Source organism: Myotis lucifugus, unplaced genomic scaffold (assembly GCF_000147115.1).
Source record: "Myotis lucifugus unplaced genomic scaffold, Myoluc2.0 scaffold_4, whole genome shotgun sequence".
NCBI lineage: Eukaryota > Metazoa > Chordata > Mammalia > Chiroptera > Vespertilionidae > Myotis > Myotis lucifugus.
Window position 1 is genome coordinate 19,426,302 of NW_005871052.1, and position 21,393 is coordinate 19,447,694.

At 38.2% G+C, this 21,393-nt stretch overlaps 1 protein-coding gene and 1 pseudogene across 3 annotated transcripts in view; both read left to right on the forward strand.

Moving 5' to 3' along the window:
- Nucleotides 1-21,393, forward strand: part of SLC16A2 (solute carrier family 16 member 2) — a 168,750-nt gene that overhangs the window by 64,570 nt on the left and 82,787 nt on the right. The gene's annotated exons all lie outside the window — the stretch shown is intronic.
- LOC102430056 lies at nt 4,255-6,778 on the forward strand (annotated as a pseudogene).

The following is a 21,393-nucleotide window of genomic DNA, read 5'->3' on the forward strand; positions in this document are numbered from 1 at the left end:
GGGGAAGGGGTGTGGGGGGTGCAGGAAGAGACTGGACAAAAATCATTCAGCTATGGATGAGGACAGTTGGGGGGGGGGGGTAAGGGCAGAGGGTGGGGTGGGAACCGGGTGGAGGGGAGCTATGGGGGGAAAAAAGAGGAACAACTGTAATAATCTGAACAATAAAGATTTAATTTTAAAAAAATTGGGGGAGGTCATAATTCAGCCCTAACAGCAAAAAAAAAAAAAAAAAGAAAAAGAAAAAGAAAAAAAAAGAACACATATGTAATATGACATCTTCAGAACATTTCACCCCAAAGCTACAGAATATATTCTTCTCAAGTACACATGGGGCATTTTCAAAGAGAGATCACATGTTAGGACATAGGCTAAGTTTGTACAAATTCAAAAAGATTGAAATCATATCCAGTGTCTTCTCAAATCACAATGGCATAAAATTAGAAATCAACTATAATAAAACAATCAAACACATGGCGGCTAAATAGCATGCTATTAAACAATAAATGGGTTACCAAAGATATTAAAGAAGAAATAAAAACATCCTGGAAATAAATGACAATGAAAACACAACAATCCAAAATCTATGGGACACAATGAAAACAATTCTGGGAAGGAAGTTCATAGCACTATATAGACTTACCTCAAAACACAAGAAAAACTTGTAATAAGCTATCTAACCCTACAACTTAAAGAATTAGAAAGATAACAGCAAAAAAAGTCCAAATTAATTAGAAGGAATCTATCTATATAAAACCCTAATATGCAAATCGATTGAATGGTGGAACAACCGGTGGCTATGATGCACACTGACCACCAGGGGGCAGACGCTCAACACAGGAGCTGCCCCCAGCCCACAGGCTCCGACCAGGGGTGACAGCGGGTGGGGCCAGCAAGCGGGCAGCGCCAGGCCAGCCAAGGCGGGTGTGAGCAGGGGCCCCCTATCGCCCCACCGGTTGCCCCCAGAGAGAGATGACCAGTAGTGGGGGCAGGGCTGGTGAGTGGGTAGTGCCAGGCCAAGGTGGGTGCAAGCGGGGGCCCTGATCACCCCGCAAGTCACCCCACGGATTGGCCCTGTTCGCCGTCCAAGCCTAGGGACCCTACCCATGCACGACTTTCGGGCACCGTGACTCTAGTGAAATAATAAAGATCACAGCAGAAATAAATGACATAGAGGCATAAAAAATACAACAATACAAAAGATCAGTAAAACCAAGAGCTGGTTCTTTGAAAAGATAAACAAGATTGATGAACCTTTTGCCAGACTCACCAAGAAACAAAGAGAGAGAACCCAAATAAACAACGTCAGAAACGAAAGAGGTGAAGTAACAACTGACCCCACAGAGATACAGAAGATTGTAAAATAAGACTATGAACAACTCTTTTCCAATAAACTGAACAACCTTGACCAAATGGACATATTCCTAGAAAGCGTACAATATTCTAAAACTCAATTAAAAAGAAAGAGAAAACCTGAATAGACTGATAACTACTGAGGAAATTGAAGCAATGTTAAAAAGAAAAGAAACTCCAGGCAAACAAAAGCCCTGCTCCAGATGGCTTCACAGGGGAGTTTTGCCAAATATTCAAAGAAAAACTAATATGTATCCTCCTAAGACTATTCCAAAAATTTCAGAAGGAAGAAACACTTCCAAACACTTTCTATGAAGCCAGCATTACTTGAATTCCAAAACCAGATAAAGACCCTACAAAGAAAGAGAATTATAGGCCAATATCCTTGGTGAACATAGATGCTAAATTCTTCAACAAAATTCTAGCAAATCAGATCCAGCAATACATTATAAAATAAGAAAAACTTGTAATAAGTTATCTAATCCTACAACTTAAAGAATTAGAAAGATAGCAACAACATACACCATGATAAAGTGGGATTTATTCCAAGAACACAAGGCTGGTACAATATCCACAAATCAATACAGGTGATACAGCACATAAACAAACTGAAAGATAAAAACAACATAATCATATCAATAGATGCTAAAAAAAAGCATTTGACAAAATCCAATACCCTTTTTGGATAACAACTCTCAACAAAGTGGGAATAGAGGGATCATACCTCAACATAATAAAATCCTTATATGACAAACCTATAGCCAACATAATACTCAATGGGTTAAAACTAAAACCATTTCCCCTAAGAACAAGAACAAGACAAGGGTGCCCAATTTCACCTCTCCTATTCGAAATAGTACTAGAAGTGCTAGCTGCAGTGATCAGACAAAAAGGAATCCAAATTTGAAAGGAGGAGGTAAAACTGTAACTATTCTCAGACAACATGATATTGTACATAGAAAATCCTAAAGACTCCATGAAAAAACTACTAGATTTAATAAATGAATTTGGTAACATAGCAGGATATAAGATTAATACCCAGAAACCTATGGCATTTTTATACACCAATAATGAACTCTCAGAAAGGGAAACTAAACAAACAATCTTATTTACCATTGAAACAAAATAATTAGGATACTTAGGAATAAACTTCACTAAGGAGGTAAAAGACCTATACTCAGAAAACTACAGGATGTTGAAAAAAGAGATAGAGTAATATATACACAAATGGAAGAATATACTGTGTTCATGGATTGGTAGAATCAACATCAATAAACTGGCCATACTACTGAAAGCAATCTATGGATTAAATGCAATTGTTATCAAAATACCAAGGGAATATTTCAAAGGCCTAGAACAAATATTCCAAAAATTTATATGTCATCAATAAAGACTCAAAATAGCCACAGCAATCTTGAGAAAGAAGAACAAAGTTGGAGGGATCACAATACCAGATATCAACTTATACTACAAAAACTCTCTACTCACAAGAGCCTGGTACTGGCACAAGAACGGGCATATAGACCAATGGAACAGAACAGAGAACCCAGAAATCAACACAAGCCATTATGGTCAATTAGTATTTGGCAAAGGAGGCAAGAGCATACAAGGGAGTCAACACAGTCTCTACAATAAATGGTGTTGGGAAAATTGGACTGATATATGCAAAAAAAATGTAACTAGACCATACACTTACACCATACACAAGAATAAGCTCAAAATCAATAAAAGACCTAAGTGTAAGCTGTGAAATCATAAAAATCCTAGAAGAAACCATAGGTAGCAAAATCTTCAACATATTTTGTAGCAATATGTTTACGATACATCTCATAGGACAATGGAAACTAAGGAGAAAGTAAACAAATGGGATTACATTAAAATTAAAAGCTTCTGTACAGCAAAGGAAACCATCAACAAAATAACAAGAGAGCCTACTGCATTGAACATATTTGCCAATGATACATCTGATAAGGGGTTACCCCCAAAATTTATATGGAACCCATACAACTTAACAAAAGGAAGATAAACAATCCAATTAAAAAATGTGCAAAGGACCTAAATAGACACTTCTCCAAAATGGACATACAGAAGTCCAAAAGGCATATGAGAAAATGCTCAAAGTCACTAGTCATCCAAGAGATGCAAATCAAAACAACAATGAGTTACCACTGCACACTTGTTATAATGGTTATCTTCAACAAATCAGCAAATGACAAGTGTTGGCAAGGATGTGGAGAAAGGGAAACCCTCGTACAATACTGATGGGAATACAAACTGGTGCAGCCTCTGTGGAAAACAGTTTGGAGTTTCCTAAAAATATTAAAATAGAACTCCCATTTGGCCCAGTGGTTCCACTTCTAGGAATATATTCCATTAATTCAGAAACACCCATCAGAAAGAATATATGCACCCCTATGTTCTTAGAAGTTCAATTTACAGTAGCTAAGATCTTGAAACAGCCTAAGTGCCCATCAGCAGATGAATGGATTAAAAAACTGTAGTACATGTATACAATGGAATACTACCCAGCTGTAAAAAAGAAAGAACTCTTACCATTTGCAACAGCATGGATGAACCTAGAGAGCATTATGCTAAGCGAAATAAGCTCCTCAGAGAAAGATAAACATCACATGATCTCTCTCATACGTGGAATCTAATGAACAACATAAACTGATGAACAAAAATAGACCCAGAGACATAGAAACATTGAACAGAATGTTAAACCTCTTGTGTATATTTATATGACCATAGAGAAGATTTGTAGAAATGCATGTGGGCTATAAATATTGATTACTTCATGGCAAAAACAAAGATTTGGTGAAGGTGGGAGTCAGGACATATATGTGTGTGCAAATTATTGTTTTTACTTTGTACATCATGGATTGTTTCTGTATTTAAGATTAGCATGTGTTGAGTCTTTCACCTCAGTCTTGAGCTCTAGCTGGTAGCGAGACGTACGCGCTCCGGTTCTTCAGTACCAGCGGCCGCCATCGACGCCATTTGGTTCCTCTGGGCACATCTGCGCCACTCACCCGCCACATACTCCACCGTCATAAGCCGCCACCATGGTGAAGCTCGCAAAGGCTGGTAAAAATCATGATGACCCCAAGAAAATGGCTCCTCCTCCAAAGAAGGTAGAAGAAGATAGTGAAGATGAGGAAATGTCAGATAAAGAAGATGAAAGCAGTGGAGAAGAGATTATCATTCCTCAGAAAAAAGGCAAGAAGACTACCATAACTCCAAGAAAGAAGGTGATGGTTTCCCCAACAAAAAAGATTGCAGTTGCCACACCAGGCAAGAAAGCAGTTGTCACCGCTGGCAAAAAGGCAGTGGCTGTGCCAACCCCTGGCAAAAAGGCAGCAGCTACACCAGCCAAAGCATTAGCCACACCTGGTAAGAAGGGAGGCACACTAGGCAAAGCATTGGTAGCAACTCCTGGTAAGAAGGGAGCAGCCATCCCAGTCAAGGGAGCAAAGAATGGCAAGAATGCCAAGAAGGAAGATAGTGATGAGGAAGATGATGACGACAGTGAAGAGGAGGAGGATGATGAGGAGGAGGATGAGGATGAAGATGAGGATGAAATTCAGCCAGCAGTGATGAAAGCTACTGCTGCTGCTCCTGCCTCAGATGATGAGGATGATGACGAAGATGAGGATGAAGATGAGGATGAGGATGATGAAGAAAAAGATGACTCTGAAGAAGAAACAATGGAGATTGCACCAGCCAAAGCAAGAAAGCTCCTGTAAAAGCTGTTCCTGTGAAGGCTAAGAGCACAGCTGAGGATGAAGATGAGGAGGACGATGAAGATGAGGAGGATGACGATGAAGATGATGAAGACGAGGATGATGAGGAAGAGGAGGAGGAAGAGCCTGTCAAAGAAGCACCTGGAAAACGAAAGAAGGAAATGGCCAAACAGAAAGCTGCTCCTGAGGCCAAGAAACAGAAAGTGGAAGCCACAGAACCGACTACGGCTTTTAATCTCTTTGTTGGAAACCTGAACTTCAGCAAGTCTGCTCCTGAATTAAAAACGGGTATCAGTGATGTTTTTGCTAAAAACGATCTTGCTGTTGTGGATGTCAGAATTGGTGTGTCCAGGAAGTTTGGCTATGTGGATTTTGAATCTGCTGAGGACCTGGAAAAAGCCTTAGAACTCACTCATTTAAAAGTCTTTGGCAATAAAATTAAACTAGAAAAACCAAAGGGAAAAGACAGTAAAAAAGATCAAGATGCAAGAACACTTTTGGCAAAAAGTCTGCCTTATAAAGTTACTCAGGATGAATTAAAAGAAGTGTTTGAAGATGCTATGGAGATCAGATTAGTCAGCAAGGATGGAAAAAGTAAAGGGATTGCTTATATTGAATTTAAGACAGAAGCTGATGCAGAGAAAACCTTGGAAGAAAAGCAAGGGACAGAAATAGATGGGCGATCCATTTCTCTGTACTATACTGGAGAGAAAGGTCAAAATAAAGACCATAGATATGGAAAGAACAGCACTTGGAGTGGTGAATCAAAAACTCTGGTTTTAAGCAACCTTTCCTACAGTGCAACAGAAGAAACTCTTCAGGAAGTATTTGAAAAGGCAACTTTTATCAAAGTGCCCCAGAACCAAAATGGCGAATCTAAAGGGTATGCATTTATAGAATTTGCTTCATTTGAAGATGTTAAAGAAGCTTTAAATTCCTGTAATAAAAAAGAAATTGAGGGCAGAGCAATCAGGCTGGAATTGCAAGGACCCAGAGGATTGCCTAATGCAAGAAGCCAGCCATCCAAAACTCTATTTGTCAAAGGTCTGTCGAGGAGACTACGGAAGAGACATTGAAGGAGTCCATTTGATGGCTCTGTCTGGGCAAGGATAGTCACTGACTGGGATATGGGCTCTTCCAAAGGGTTTGGTTTTGTAGACTTCAACAGTGAGGAAGATGCCAAAGCTGCTAAGGAGGCCATGGAAGATGGTGAAATTGATGGAAACAAAGTTACTTTGGATTGGGCCAAGCCTAAGGGTGAAGGTGGCTTTGGGGGTTGTGGTGGAGGCAGAGGTGGCTTTGGAGGCAGAGGTGGTGGCAGAGGAAGCCGAGGTGGACTTGGTGGCAGAGGCCGGGGAGGTTTTGAAGGTCAAGGAGGCTTCCGAGGAGGCAGAGGAGGAGGAGGAGACCATAAGCCACAAGGAAAGAAGATGAAGTTTGAATAGTTTCTTCTATCCCTGTCTTTCCCTCTTCCATTTGAAAAAGAAAGTACTCTGGTGTTTTTACTCTGTTACCTGATCAATGACAGAGCCTTCTAAGGACATTCCAAGACAGTATACAGTCCTGTGGTCTACTTGGAAATCCGTTTAGATAACATTTCAAAGGAGATAACCTGTTGGTTTTGACTGGATATTCATATAAACTTTTTAAAGAGATGAGTGGTAGAGCTAACCCTTATCTGTAAATTTTGAATTTATATTGTTTCTTCCTGTGTACAAAACCATTTTTTTCCTACAAATAGTTTTGTGTGTGTGTGTGTGTGTGTGTGTGTGTGTGTGTGTGTGTGTGTGTTGGGATATAAAGGAAAGCAGAACGTTTTATCATAATTTTGCTTCAGCAGCTATGGGACAAATTAAAAGTCCTAAACTCTGGTGCCAAAAAAAAAAAAGATTAGCATGTGTTACTTTTCAAACTAAGAAAAATGATAAAGTCATGGTGGGAAAATAGAATACAATAACTGAAATTAATAATATACTAAAGGGAATCAATAGTAGATTAGATGAAGCAGATGATTGAATCAGCAATTTGGAAGACAGGGTAGCAGAAAACACCCAATCAGAACAGCACAAGGAAGAAAAGAATAAAAAAACAATGACAATAGTTTAAGTGATCCCTTGGACAACATCAAGCATACCAACATTCACATAATGGGGGTACTGGAAGGAGAAGAGAAAGAACAAGAAATTGAAAACCTGTTTGAAGAAATAATGACAGAAAACTTCCCTAACCTGGTGAAGGAAACAGACATATAAGTCCAGGAAGCATAGAGAGTCCCAAACAAGATAAACCCAAAGAGGCCCACACCAAGACACATCATAATTAAAATGTCAAAGGTTAAAGACAAAGAGAGAATCTTATAAACAGCAAGAGGAAAGCAGTTACTTACCTACAAGGGTTCCCATAAGACTTTCAGCTAATTTCTCAACAGAAACACTACAGGCCAGAAGGAATTGACATGAAATATTCAAAGTGATGAAAATCAAGAACCTACAACCAAGATTACTCTGCCCAACAAAGTTATCACTTAGAACTAAAGGACATATAAACAGCATCCCAGGCAAGAAAAAGTTAAAGGTGTTTATCATCACCATACCAGTATTACAAGAAATGTTAAAGAGTCCTCTTAAAGAAGTAGAAGGGGGGGGCAGCTAAAACATGAGTAAAAAAATGGCAATAAATACATACTCTCAACAATTGCTTTAAATGAAAATTAAATTAAATATTCTAATCAAAAGACATAGTTTGGCAAAATGGATAAGAAAACAAGGCCCACACATATGCTGTCTACAAGAGACTCAATATCAAAATATACACATAGACTGAAAGTAAAGGGAGGAAAAAAGGTATGTCATGCAGATGGAATTGAAGAACAAAAGCTAGGGTAGCAATACTTATACCAGACAAAATAGACTTTATAACAAAGGCTATAACAAAAGACCAAAAAAGGACCCAACAATTCCCCTTGTGGGTATTTATCTGAAGAAACCCAGAATACTAATACAAAAAGACATAGGTATCCAAATGTTCATTGCAGCATTATTTACAATAGCCTCAGTTCCCATTAGTAAATGAAGGGGTAGAGAAAAGTTGGAACATACATACAATGGAATATTACTGGGCTATAAAAAAATAATGAAATCTTGCCATTTACAGCAACAGGTGTAAACCTAGATGGTATTGTGCTGAGTGAAATAAGTCAGAGAGAGAAAGGCAAATACCATATGATTTCACTTATATGTGTAATTTAAAGAACAAAATAAATGAACAAACTAAACAGAAAGAATCATAGATACAGAGAACATTTTGACAGTTGCCATATGGGAGGGGATTGAGGGCTGGGTGAAAAATGTGAAGGGAACAAATTGGTTATTACAGAATAGTCATGGGGATGTAAAGTACAGCATAGGGAATATAGTCAATAATATTGCAATAACTATATATGGTGTCAGATGGGTATTAGATTTATAAATATCTAATCTCTAAGTTGTACCCCTAAATCTAATATATTGTACATCAACTGTAATTTAAAATAAAATTTTATTTTTTAAGATAGAAAAGAAATTAACAAAAGACATAAAAAACTGAAGAGATAGTCAATGTTTATGACTAGGAAAGATATATAAAAGGTGTCAATTCTCCCAATTGACTCAAATTCATTGTGACTCCAATTAAAATTCCAATTCTTTAAGAGAGAAAACAATTCAAAAAGCCTCCAGAGACAGCCTCTGCAGATTACAAGGGTTACAAAAGCCTAATCGGTATTCTTGCCTTTTACCATTTGTCCTAAGACTGTTGTTGTCAGGGCTTGCTCCATAAAATGGAAATCTATTTGACTTTGTCAGTCTCCAGCCCAGAATCCACTCATGAATCCCTATTGACTTGATGAGATTAAATACAAACTCCTAAGAACACCATTCAAGTCCCCAGGCTACTTTCTCAAGCTTATCTCCCACCCAGTACCTACCTAAACCACCCACACATACCTTTTTTATTCACATCATATCATTCATATTTCAAGAATACAAACCATTTTTCATGCTGTTCCATCAGCTTGAAATACCTTTCTTTACTTTGTGATTATTTGATTATGCTTCAAAGCCCAACTCAAAGATCACCTTCTGTTTTGTTAACCTCATTGAAGAAAATGAATGCAGGAATATTTAATCCAGAGCTGATTCCTATTCTGAGGTCCCTAGAGCTCCTGGGAGTCCATGAAGATAGTATGTGAGTTTAAGGTGTTTATGTATTTTTCTTTTCATTGGGGCAAAATGTATATACAGTGAAATGCACAGATCTGATATGTACAATTTGAAGATTTTAGTTTTGCAAATGCAAACATCCATGTGACCACCACCCCAATGAGGGTATTTCCTCCAGATATGTCCCTCATTCCAGAAGTTTCCCTGTACCACTTTCCAGGCAATCTCCACCCACAATAGGCAACCACCTGATTTCTGAAAGACAACTGTCCTGATTTCTATTACTATGGATTCATCTTTCCTGGTTTAGAATTTCATGTAAATTGAATCATACAGTATGTATTCTTATTATCTGGCTTCTTTTGCTTCTCATGTGTTGTTTTTTTAAAACATCCTATATAATAAAAGCCTAATATGCTAAGTGTATGGTTATCCAATCGGCTGCTCAACCAATCAAAGCATAATATGCTAATGATATGCTAAGGCTGCTCAACCGCTCGCTATGATGTGCACTGACCACCAGGGGGCAGATGCTCTGATTAGTTAGGTTAGCTTGCTGCTGGGGTCTGGCCGATCAGGACTGAGCAAAATATTCTGGACACACCCTGGAGCCCTCCCACGGCCCCTCCCTGGCTGGCCAACCTCTGTCCCTCCCCAGCCCTGATCATGCACTGGTGGGGTCCCTCGGCCTGGCCTGCACCCTCTTGCAATTCGGGACCCTTTGGGGGATGTCAGAGAGCTGGCTTCAGCCCAATCCTGCAGGCCAGGCCAAGGGACCCCACTGGTGCACGAATTCGTGAACTAGGCCTCTAGTTTATTCCATATTATGGGATAAAAGGAGTTCTTTCCTTTATATTGTTAAGTATTCCATTGTATGACTACCACATTTGTTTACCTGTTGACTTCTTGATAGGCATTTGAGCTGCTTCTTATTTTTGGCTATTATGAATAAAGCTCTTCTAAACATTCTTGCACAAAAAAGAAAACAGCCTTATTTAGACAAAATTCATATGCCATATAATCAACCCATTTAAAATGTACAATTCAATGTTTTTTGTATATTCACAGAATTGTACAAACATTACCACAATTTTAGAACATTGTCATCTCATAAAAAGAGACTTATAACCTTTAACTATCAGTCCCCCAAATTTCCCATTCTCCCATCCCAGCCCTAGGCAAACACTAATCTCCTTTCTATTTATATGTCTTTGCATGTTATAGATATTTAATATAAATGGAATTATACTGACATCTTTCACCTAGAATAATGTTTTCAAGGTTCTTCAATGTTGTAGCATGTACTACTAATTCATTCCCTTTTATTCCTGAATAATGTTCCATTGTATAGATATACCACTTTTGTTTATCCATTCTTCACTTCATGCACATTTGGGTTGCTTCCATTTTTGGGCTATTATAAATAATGCTGCCATGAAAATTCATGTCCAAGATTTTTTTGTAGAAATTTGCTTTCATTTGTCTTGGGTATATATCTAGAAGTAAAACTTAACATTTTAAAGAACTGTCAAAATGTTTTCCAAAGCAATTGGACCATTTTACATCTCCACCAGAAATTCATGAGGATTTCATTTTCTCTTCATCCTCACCAACATTTTTTATTTTCTTTTAAAATTATTAGTATTACTAGAGGCCCAGTGAATGAAAATCATGCACTGGGGGGGTCCCCTCAGCCTGGCCTGTGCCCTCTCACAGTCCAGAACCCCTCAGGGGATGTCCCCCTGGGATTGGGCCTAAGCTGGCAGCAGACATCCCTCTCACAGTCCGGGACCCCTTGCTCCTTACTGCCTGCCTGCTCGCTGCTCCTTACTGCTCCTTAGTGCTGCTGCAGAGGCGGGAGAGGCTCCCGCCACTGCCGCTGTGATCGCCAGCCATTAGCCCAGCTTTTGGCAGAGCAGTGCTCCCCCTGTGGGAGTGCACTGACCACCAGGGGCAGCTCTTGCATTGAGCATCTGCCCCCTGGTGGTCAGTGCATATCATAGAGACTGGTCATTCTGGTCATTCCACTGTAACGGTCGCTTAGGCTTTTATTATATAGACTAGTAGCCCGGTGCACGAAATTTGTACACATTAAAAGGTAATTAATTGCCCTAACCGGTTTGGCTCAGTGGATAGAGCATCGGCCTGTGGACTCAAGGGTCCCAGGTTTGATTCCGGTCAAGGGCATGTACCTTGGTTGTGGGCACATCCCCAGTGGGGAGTGTGCAGGAGGCAGCTGATCGATGTTTCTCTCTCATCGATGTTTCTAACTCTCTATCCCTCTCCCTTCCTCTCTGTAAAAAATCAATAAAATATATTTTTTAAAAAGGGAATTAATTAGCAGAGATATTTTAATATTGCTATTTGCCTTTTCTCTATAATAGAAGTGTGAGAGATGAAAGGAAATTAGTAAAATGTATATGAAAATAATATATAAATTTATTAATAAATAAACAGTAACAAAAGGATATAACAACAGAGGCATGATATAAAAACGACAAAAACATGATATGAAAACAACAAAAACATGATATAAAAACAACAGTGATGAAAACAATGACTGATAAAGTAATTAAACTTATTCTAATATCTCCCTGTACACCACATTAAGAGTGAAAACACTTTCAGAGTGCTTGATTAATTTCCTTTGTGATGAAGTACTTAGAACTTTAACTGTAACATCACATGCTCTTCAAACTCGAGAGAAAGCAACATATAACTGACCATGTGCAAAAATGGGTTCAGGTAGGACTATGCCTACTTTGTCTAGAGTTTGTCCTTGTGATTTATCAGTAGTCATCACAAATGCTGGCATCGCAGGAAACCATTGTCAAATCAATTTAAATGGGAGGCCAGTGTCAGATGGGGACAAATTAATTCTTGGAATCAGAACAGCCTCTCCCTCTGCAGATCCTGTTAATACTTCAGCTTCGATAATGTTAGGTCATAATCTTTTGATAATAAATCTGGTACCATTACAAAGACCCCATTTACTATTGAGATTTCTCAATAGCATGATGATTGCACCCACTTTCAATTTTAATTGATGACACGGCATTCCTGAAGAAGTAATACTGTTAAGAAATTCGATGGGAAAATTTTCCTTTTCAGCATCATCTGTGGAATCAATAGAATCATCACTCAAATATGTATGAAAATCTCCATCAAGTATATCCAAATTTTCTTCATTTAATGTTTGAACATGCTCAATTTTTGGACAAAGAATTGGACGTTTAGATATATTTTTAATATTATCTATAGCAGTGGTTCTCAACCTTGGCTGCACATTAGAATCACCTGGGAATCTTTTTAAAATCCTGATTCCTGGGCCTCATCCTCCGGAAATTGTTTCTTTGTTATGGGGTGGGGCCACAACATTAGTAACAAAGAAACAGAATTAAAACTTTATTGTGGGGAGCCGTTACAGTGTTTTGGACAGGTTCAAGCCTTAGACTGATGAGAGGGCACAGTCCTCTCATTGCCACGTGCAAGTCCCAGCTTGGAGGGCAGGGCTCTCCCAGCACAATTATAGCCAACAGCTGTAGTTGTAAGCTTGAACCTATGGTCCAAACACGTGGCCCCACGTGCCTGAGTGATGTAGGCTTGATAGAGTTCAGGTGCATGTAGTTGAATAGGATTGAAACCCAGGAGAATGTTGTAAACATCCTGGTCATGCCCTTACTTTGCCTCATAGCTTCTGCTATAAAATAAAGGCATGGCTGTGGGCGTGGTCGCTGTCTCTCAGAGAAGCAGCATCCCACCGAGACCCGGCTTTCATTCTCTTGTCTGTCTTTTCTAAGCCTTTCAGCCGCCCCCACTCAGGTTCACCCTTGGCTGTGCTGGCGCAGCACACTTTAGTAAGAGATGCCTCCATGCTCCCAGGGCGGGTTCCTGCCTCAAACCCCGCCCTTACAGGAAATAGCTCCAGGAAACAGCTCTGGGAAGGGCACAGCCATTGCCAAGACAACCCCTGCAGGACTGACTTCCTTCCGCTTGGTCGTGATGAACACCACCCAGGGTTTTTATATAAGTAGATGATGATGATGATGATGATTAATAGCCATTCTAGTGGGTGTGAAGTGGTATCTCATTTTGATTTTGATTTGCAGTTCCCTAATGATGTTGGGCATATTTTCATGTAATTATTTGACATTTGTATATCTTCTTTAGAAAAAATGTCTATTTAAATATTTTGCCTAATTTTTAAAACTATATTTTTAGAGCAGTTTTAGGTTCCTAGAAAAACTGAGCAGAAAGTGCAGAGATTTCTCATATGTCTCCTGACCTCCCCAAACACACAGCTTCCCCTGCTATAAACATTGCACACCAGAGTGATACATGCATTACAATCAATGAACCTTGCTAATAATTGCTTATTAGTTCCAGGAATTTTTGTCAATTTTTTTCAGATTTTCTACACTGAAAATTATGTAATCTGATAACAAAGACAGTTTGATTTCTTCCTTCCCAATCAGTATACCTTTCCTTTTCTTGTCTTATTTGTATTAGCCAGAACTTCCAGTACAATATGAAAAAGGAATGGTGAGAGGCGATATCATTCTCTTGTTCCCAATCAGTGGGAAAGCTTCTATTTTCTCATCGTTAAGACAATGTTAACTATAAGTTTTTGGTAGATGTTCTTTATCAAGTTGAGGATGTTCCTCTCTACTCATAGTTTGCTCAGAGTTTTTATAGGTGATGGGTCAAATACTTTTTGTCCCATCACATATGAAAATACTTTTGTCAAATACTTTTCCTCTATCTATTGATATGTTCATTTGATGTTAGTCCTTTAACCTGTTGATGTAATCTATTGCATTAATTGATTTTCTAATACTGAGCCAGCAATAAATTCCACTTTGGTTGTGGTCTATAACCTTTTTTTGGATATTGATGTATTCTATTTGCTAATATTTTGTTAAGAATTTTTGTACATATGTTCCTGAGAGCTATTGGTCTATAGTTTTCTTATAATGTCTCTGTCTGGGTTAATTAGCAGCACAATACTGGCCTCATAGAATGAATTAGGAAGTATTCTCTCTATTTCTATCTTCTTGAAGAGAATGTAGAGAATTGGAATAATTTTTCACTAAATGATTGGTAGAATTCACCAATGAACCCATCTGGGCCTGGTGATTTGAGTTTTGGAAGGTTATTAATTATTAATTCAACTTCTTTAATAGATACAGGCCTATTCACATTGTCAATTTATTTTTGTGAGTTTTGGCAGATTGTGTCTTTCAGATTGTATCTTTCTTAACTGGGTCATTTTATCTAGGTTATCAAATTTGTGGCATAGAGTTGTTCATAATATCCCTTTATTATTCTTTTAATGTCCATGGGATCTGCAGTGATGTCAACTCTTTCATTTCTGATTTTAGTAATTTGTGTCTTCTCTTTATTCCTTAGTTGGCCTAGATAGAGGTTTATCACTTTTATGGATCTTTTCAAAGAACCAGCTTTTGTTTTGTTGATTTTTTCAATTGATTTCCTATTTTCAATTTCATTGATTTCTGCTCTGATTTTTATTATTTCTTTTATTTTCCCATCTTGGATTTAATTCTTTTAGATTGTAGATTAGATTTTTTATTTTAAATATTTGTTAATTTCTAACATATGCTTTTGATGATATAAAATTTCCTTCAAGCATGGCTTTCACTGCATTCCACAAAGTTTGGTAAGTGGTATTTTCATTTTCATTTAGTTCAAAACATTTAAAGTTTTCTCTTGAAATTTCTTCTTCTTTTTAAATATATTTATTGATTTTTTTACAGAGAGGAAGGGAGAGGGATAGAGAGTTAGAAACATCGATGAGAGAGAAACATCGATCAGCTGCCTCCTGCACACTCCCTACTGGGGATGTGCCCGCATCCAAGGTACATGCCCTTGACCGGAATCGAACCTGGGACCCTTCAGTCCACAGGCCGACGCTCTATCCACTGAGCCAAACTGGTTAGAGCTTGAAATTTCTTCTTTAACCCATATGTTATTTTAAAGTGTGTTGTTTGATTTCCAAGTATTTTGGTATTTCTACCCATCTTTTTTTATTGATTTCTACTTTAATTGCATTGTGTTCTGAGAGCAGACATTGCATGATATATATATATATATATATATATATATATATATATATATATATATATATATAGATATATACACATATATATATATATATTTAATTTATTAAGGTGTGTTTTGTGATCCATATATGGTCTATCTTGGTGAATGTTCCTTGAGAGCTGGAGAAGAATATCTATTCTGCTATTGGATGAAGTAGTCTATAGATGTTATTAGATCCACTTGATTGATGATATTCTGCAATTCAACTATTCTCTTGTATGCATGTATGATTTTCTGCATGTTGTATCTGTCCATTTCTGATATAAGGATGTTAAAGTTTCCAATATGATAGTGGATTCACCTATTTCTCCTTGAAGTTCTATCAGTTTTAGCTTCTGTTGTTGGGCACATACACATTAAGAATTACTATATATTCTTAGAGAATTAACCCCCTTACCATTTTTGTAGTGTTCCTCTTTATCCCTGAGAATGTTTCTTGCTTTGAAGTCTTCTCTGAAATTTAACTATTCCAGCTTTTTTATTATTAGTGTTAGTATGGTATATTTTTTTCTTCATCCCTTTACTTTAACTTGTATATGTGTCTAAAGTAAGAGTGTGTTTCTTATAGACCACATATAGTTTGGTTTTATTTTTTGATCCACTTTGACAATGCCTATCATTTAATTTATATATTTAGACCATTAACATTTAAAGTAATTATTGAAGGTGGTAGTAGAAGATCCTAACTTGGCAGCCAGCAGGAGGGCAGTGAGAGAGAGAGTGTGAGAGAGTAAAGGATTGAGAAGGGAGTATGTGGACTTGTGCGGTGTGTGTGAGGGTGAATTAAGGACAGTTAGATCTTGTAGAAGTCTCAGGGACTGGTGGACCAGGCTCTCCTGTAAGAGGAGCCCCTGCTACCATGGCAGACACTACCAGGCAGGTGCAGCTGGGGGCAGAGCCCATACTATCTTGAAGTGGGGAACACTGGCAGGGAGGAGCACAGCCAAAACAACAACCAGAGCAGCTCACCTACCACCCCTGCAGTGAGTGGCACCCTACCTCGCTGCCAGCTCCCAGTAGTGACCTCAGGCCAGAGACACCTCCCGCTTTATGCCTCCCCAGACCCATGCCCAGACCCAGATCTTCAGGGACCCTGTGTGCCAGGACACAGTGTTCCCAGTCACGGAGCCAGCACCCCATGTGCTGGAACCCCATGCACCCAGACCCCACTGTACGGTCCCCGCACCTGGAACCAGCGTTTCAGGGACCACACACACCTGGTCCCAACGCACCCAGAGGCTGTCCCCTCAACCACCCCCCAGCCTCTGTGTGCCAGGACCCTGGTCCCAGACGCCGCGCATCACCTTGCTGCGCACCCACTCCCGTTTGCCCAGTTGAAGCGCCAGAATCCCACATGACAGCACCCCGAGGACCAGGACCAAGCTAACCATGATACCATATGCCTGGACCCCGTGCATGTGGGTCCTACTATTCAGGACCCCACACTGGAGTCACACACCAGAAGAATTGTGCACATACCCCTGCCAACCCCAAGCACCTGCAGAGGACAGCTGAGGAACCAGATACATGGGGGAAAGAAATACAACTCAGAGCACAGACAAAGACATGAGAGTCAAGGCAGACCCAGCCTCTGGGCTAAGAAATCCCAGGCCATTGGACCGCTAGGGGCTTCAACATCTCCGACCTCAAACAGGTTGTCCAGAGCCAAAAAGTGAGAGCAACTCACATTACATAGACACAAATACAAAGAGACAGCGAAATTGGGGAGAAAAAGAAACAATCCACAAAGGAAAGAAAAATTGCCAGAAAAGGAAATATATGAAATGAAAACAAGCAATTTGTCAGAGAAACAATTCAGAGTTATGGTTTATACTAGGTCTACCGGTTAATAATGCGGATTTTTTCACTATATGGAGTTACACATATGTTGAGATATATGCGATTTGATATGTATGCTATTTTGTTGTATTGACAACAAGCTTCAAAACTTCATATGTCAAATTTGAAATATGAAGTGGAAAATTGGGTCTCTGAATGGTTTGCCTCAAAACAAAAAAAGTTTTATTGCGACGGTATCCACAAATTACCTGAAAGATGGGGAAATGTGTAGCTAGTGATGGACATTACTTTGAATGAAGTACTTTTGATGTTTCTCTTGAAATTATTGTGTTTTCTTTGATTACAAAATCTGCCATTATTAACCGGTACACCTAGTATGTATGCTGCAAAGGCTGGACAAGATATTCACCAAATGTGTAAGAATCAAGAGGAAATGAAGAATGACTTGGCTGCAATAAAGAATTAAATGGAAGGTTTCAATACTAAACCAGAGGAAGCTAAGGACCACATCAGCAAGTTAGAAGACAAGGTAGACAAAAAACCCAAGCAGATCAGGAACTAAAACAAAGAAACAAACAAAACAAACACACTTAAAAAGCAAAAGGAGAGTCTAAGGAAGCTTTGGGACAATACAAAATGAAACTACATCCACATAATTGGGGTGCTAGAAAGAGAGGAAACTGAGCAAGGAATAGAAAATTTGTTTGAAGAAATAATGACAGAAAACTTCCATGAAGTTGGAAAGAAAAAGTCACACAAGTCCAAGAAGCACACAAAATCCCAAACAAGATGAACCCAAAAAGCCAGACACCAAGAAATATTATAATTAAATTAGAAAACATCAACAACAAAGTAAGGATCTTAATGGCTGCCAGAAAGAGACAGATAGTTACCTACAAGGGATCTCCCTTTAGATAATCAACTGATTTTTTCAACAGAAACACATCAGGACAGAAGGATGGAATGAAGAATACAAAGTGATGCAAAGCAAGAGACTGAATCCAGGGATACTCTATCCAGCAAGGATATCATTCAAAATTAAAGGGGAAATAAGGAGCTTTGTAGGCAAAAAAGTCTGAGGGATTTTATTACCACCAAGCTAGCAATGCAAGAAATGCTAAAGGGACTGCTCTAAGAAATAGGACTAGAGAGAAAAGGAGAAACAGAGACGTAAAGGGTAAAAATATCAACAAACAAGTACCTATCAATTATAACCTTAAATGTAAATGGATTAAAAAATCTAATGAAAATAAATAGAGTGACTGAATGGATAAGAAAACATGACCCATACATATGCTGTTTACAAGAAACCCACCTGAGAACAAAGGACTCACACAGAATGAAAGTGAAGGGATGCAAAAAAATTCTTCAGGCAAATGGAAATGAAAAAAGCTGGGGTAGCAATACTTACATCTGACAAAATTGACCTCAAAGTGAAGACCATAACAAGAGATAAGGAGGGCCACTTCATAATACTAAAGGGAGTAATTCAACAAGAGGACACAACTCTAGTAAACACATATGCACCCAATACAGGAGTACACAAATACATTAAAAAAAAAATTCTGGAAGATATCAAGGGAGAGATAGACAGCAATCTAAACTAGTAAAAGACAAAGATGCTAATTGACGGTACCTTTGCTATGCCCTAAGCCACGCCCACCAGCCAATCAGAGCGACTATATGCAAATTAACCCAACCAAGATGGTGTGTGTGGCGGGGGGAGGGGGGGCACAGGGAGTTCTTTACGTACTAATTCAATTTCTTATATCTCTTTTCAGGTTTTCTGTTTCTTCTTGCATCAATTTTGGTAGTTTGTGGCTTTGTAGGAATTTTTCCATTTTGTTCAAATTACTTAATTTAGTGGCATAAAATTATCCATAGTGTTTCTTTTTGCTCTTTTTATTTCTGTAAGGTTGTAGTGATAGCCCATTTTTATTCTTATTTCTACTAATTTGAGTCATCTTTGTTTTGTTCTTGTTCAATCTCATTAAAGATTTGTCAATTTTGCAGATATTTTGAAGAACCAACTTGTGGTTTTATTGATTTTCCCCGATTGTTTTTTATTCTCTATTTTACTTATCTATGTCCTACTCTTAATTATTTTACTTATCTATGTCCTACTCTTAATTATTTTACTTATCTATGTCCTACTCTTAATTAGTTTGCTGCTTGCTTTGGGTTTAGTTTGCTGTTCTTTTTCTAGTTTTTTTAGCTAGGAAGTTAGGTTATTGTTTTGAGATCTTTATTTTTCTTTTTTTTTATTGAGATAAAACACACTGTAACATTCACTATTTTAAAGTGTATGATTTGGTGTTTTTAGTATATTTCCAATGTTTTCCAAATATTATAAATATCTAATTCCAGAACATTTTTATCACTCCAAAAGGATAGTACCTAGTAGCAGTCTCTACCCTTACTCCAATCCCGCAACCTTTAGTGACACGTAATCTACTGTTTGTTTCTATGGATTTGACTATTTTGGACATTATATAGAAAAGATTTTTGGTTGACTGGTTTTTCCCTTTCATGGCTTTGAATGTCATCTCACTGCCTCTGGTCTCCATTCTTTTTGTTAGAAGTCAGCCATTAATCTTATCAGAGTTTTTCTTATACATGATGAGTCATTTTTCTCTTGCTGCTTTCATGATTTCCCTTTGTTTTTGGCTTTCCACATTTTGACTGTGGTGTGCCTGGGGTGTATCTTTTTGTGTTTATCTTACTTATTATTTGTAGAGCTTCTTAGATATATAAATTCATGTTTTAATCAAATTTGAGGAATTTTATTATTTTTTATTATTTTTTTCTATCTCTTTCACTCTTCTCTGTACTTTCATCGCATGTGTATTGGCGTGCTTAATGGTGTTCCACATTTCTCGGAGGCTGTCTTCATTTTTCATCATTCTATATTCTCAATGTTTTTCAGTTTGCATAATTTGTATTGATCTGTCTTTGACTTTACTTATTTTTTTCTTCTGCCACCTCAAATCAACTGTTGAGCTCCTCTATTGAATTTTCATTTCACTTTTTTTTTATTTTTTCTTTTTTTTTTCCTTTTTTTTTATTTTTCGCTAAAAGTATTACAAAGGGTATTACATAAGTGTCCTTTCCCCCCCCCCACCCTTGACAAGCCCCTTCCCTCCCTTACCCCCCAGTGTCTTATGTCCATTAGTTATGGTTATATGGATGCATACAAGATCATTTCACTTATTGTACATTTCAACTTCAGTATTTTCATGTGCTTCTTTTTAAAAAAATGTATAACTTTATTGATATCCTCTATGTGGTAATAAATTGTCATCATTTACTTTCTTGAACATGATTTCCTTTATTATTTTTTAATTTCTTTATTGATTAAGGTATTACATATGTGTCCTCATCCCACCATCCCCCCCAAACCCCCCACTCATGCCCTCAACCCCCTGTTATCTGTGTCCATTGGTTAGGCTTATATGCACGCATACAAGTCCTTTGGTTGATCTCTCCCCCTTACCCCCACCCTCCCCTACCTTCCCTCTGAGGTTTGGAAGTCTGATCGATGCTTCTTTCTCTGTCTCTAGATCTGTTTTTGTTCATCAGTTTATGTTGTTCATTATATTCCATAAATGAGTGAGATCATGTGATATTTATCTTTCTCTGACTGGCTTATTTCACTTAGCATAATGCTCTCCAGTTCCATTCATACTGTTGTAAATGGTAAGAATTCCTTCTTTTTTACCACAGAGCAGTATTCCACTGTGTAGATGTACCACAGTTTTTTAATCCACTCATCTGCTGATGGGCACTTAGGCTGTTTCCAAATCTTAGCGATAGTGAATTGTGCTGCTATGAACATAGGGGTGCATATATCCTTTCTGATTGGTGTTTCTAGCTTCTTGAGATATATTGCTAGAAGTGAGATGACTGGGTCAAATGGGAGTTCCATTTTCAGTTTTTTGAGGAAACTCCATACTGTTCTCCACAGTGGCTGCACCAGTCAGTCTGCATTATCGCCAGCAGTGCACTAGGGTTTCTTTTTCCCGCATCCTTGCCAACACTTGTCATTTGTTGATTTGTTGATGATAGTCATTCTGACAGGTGTGAGATGGTACCTCATTGTCATTTTGACTTGCATCTCTCAAATGATATTGACTTTGAGCATATTTTTATATGTCTCTTGGCCTTCCTTCTGTCTTCTTTCG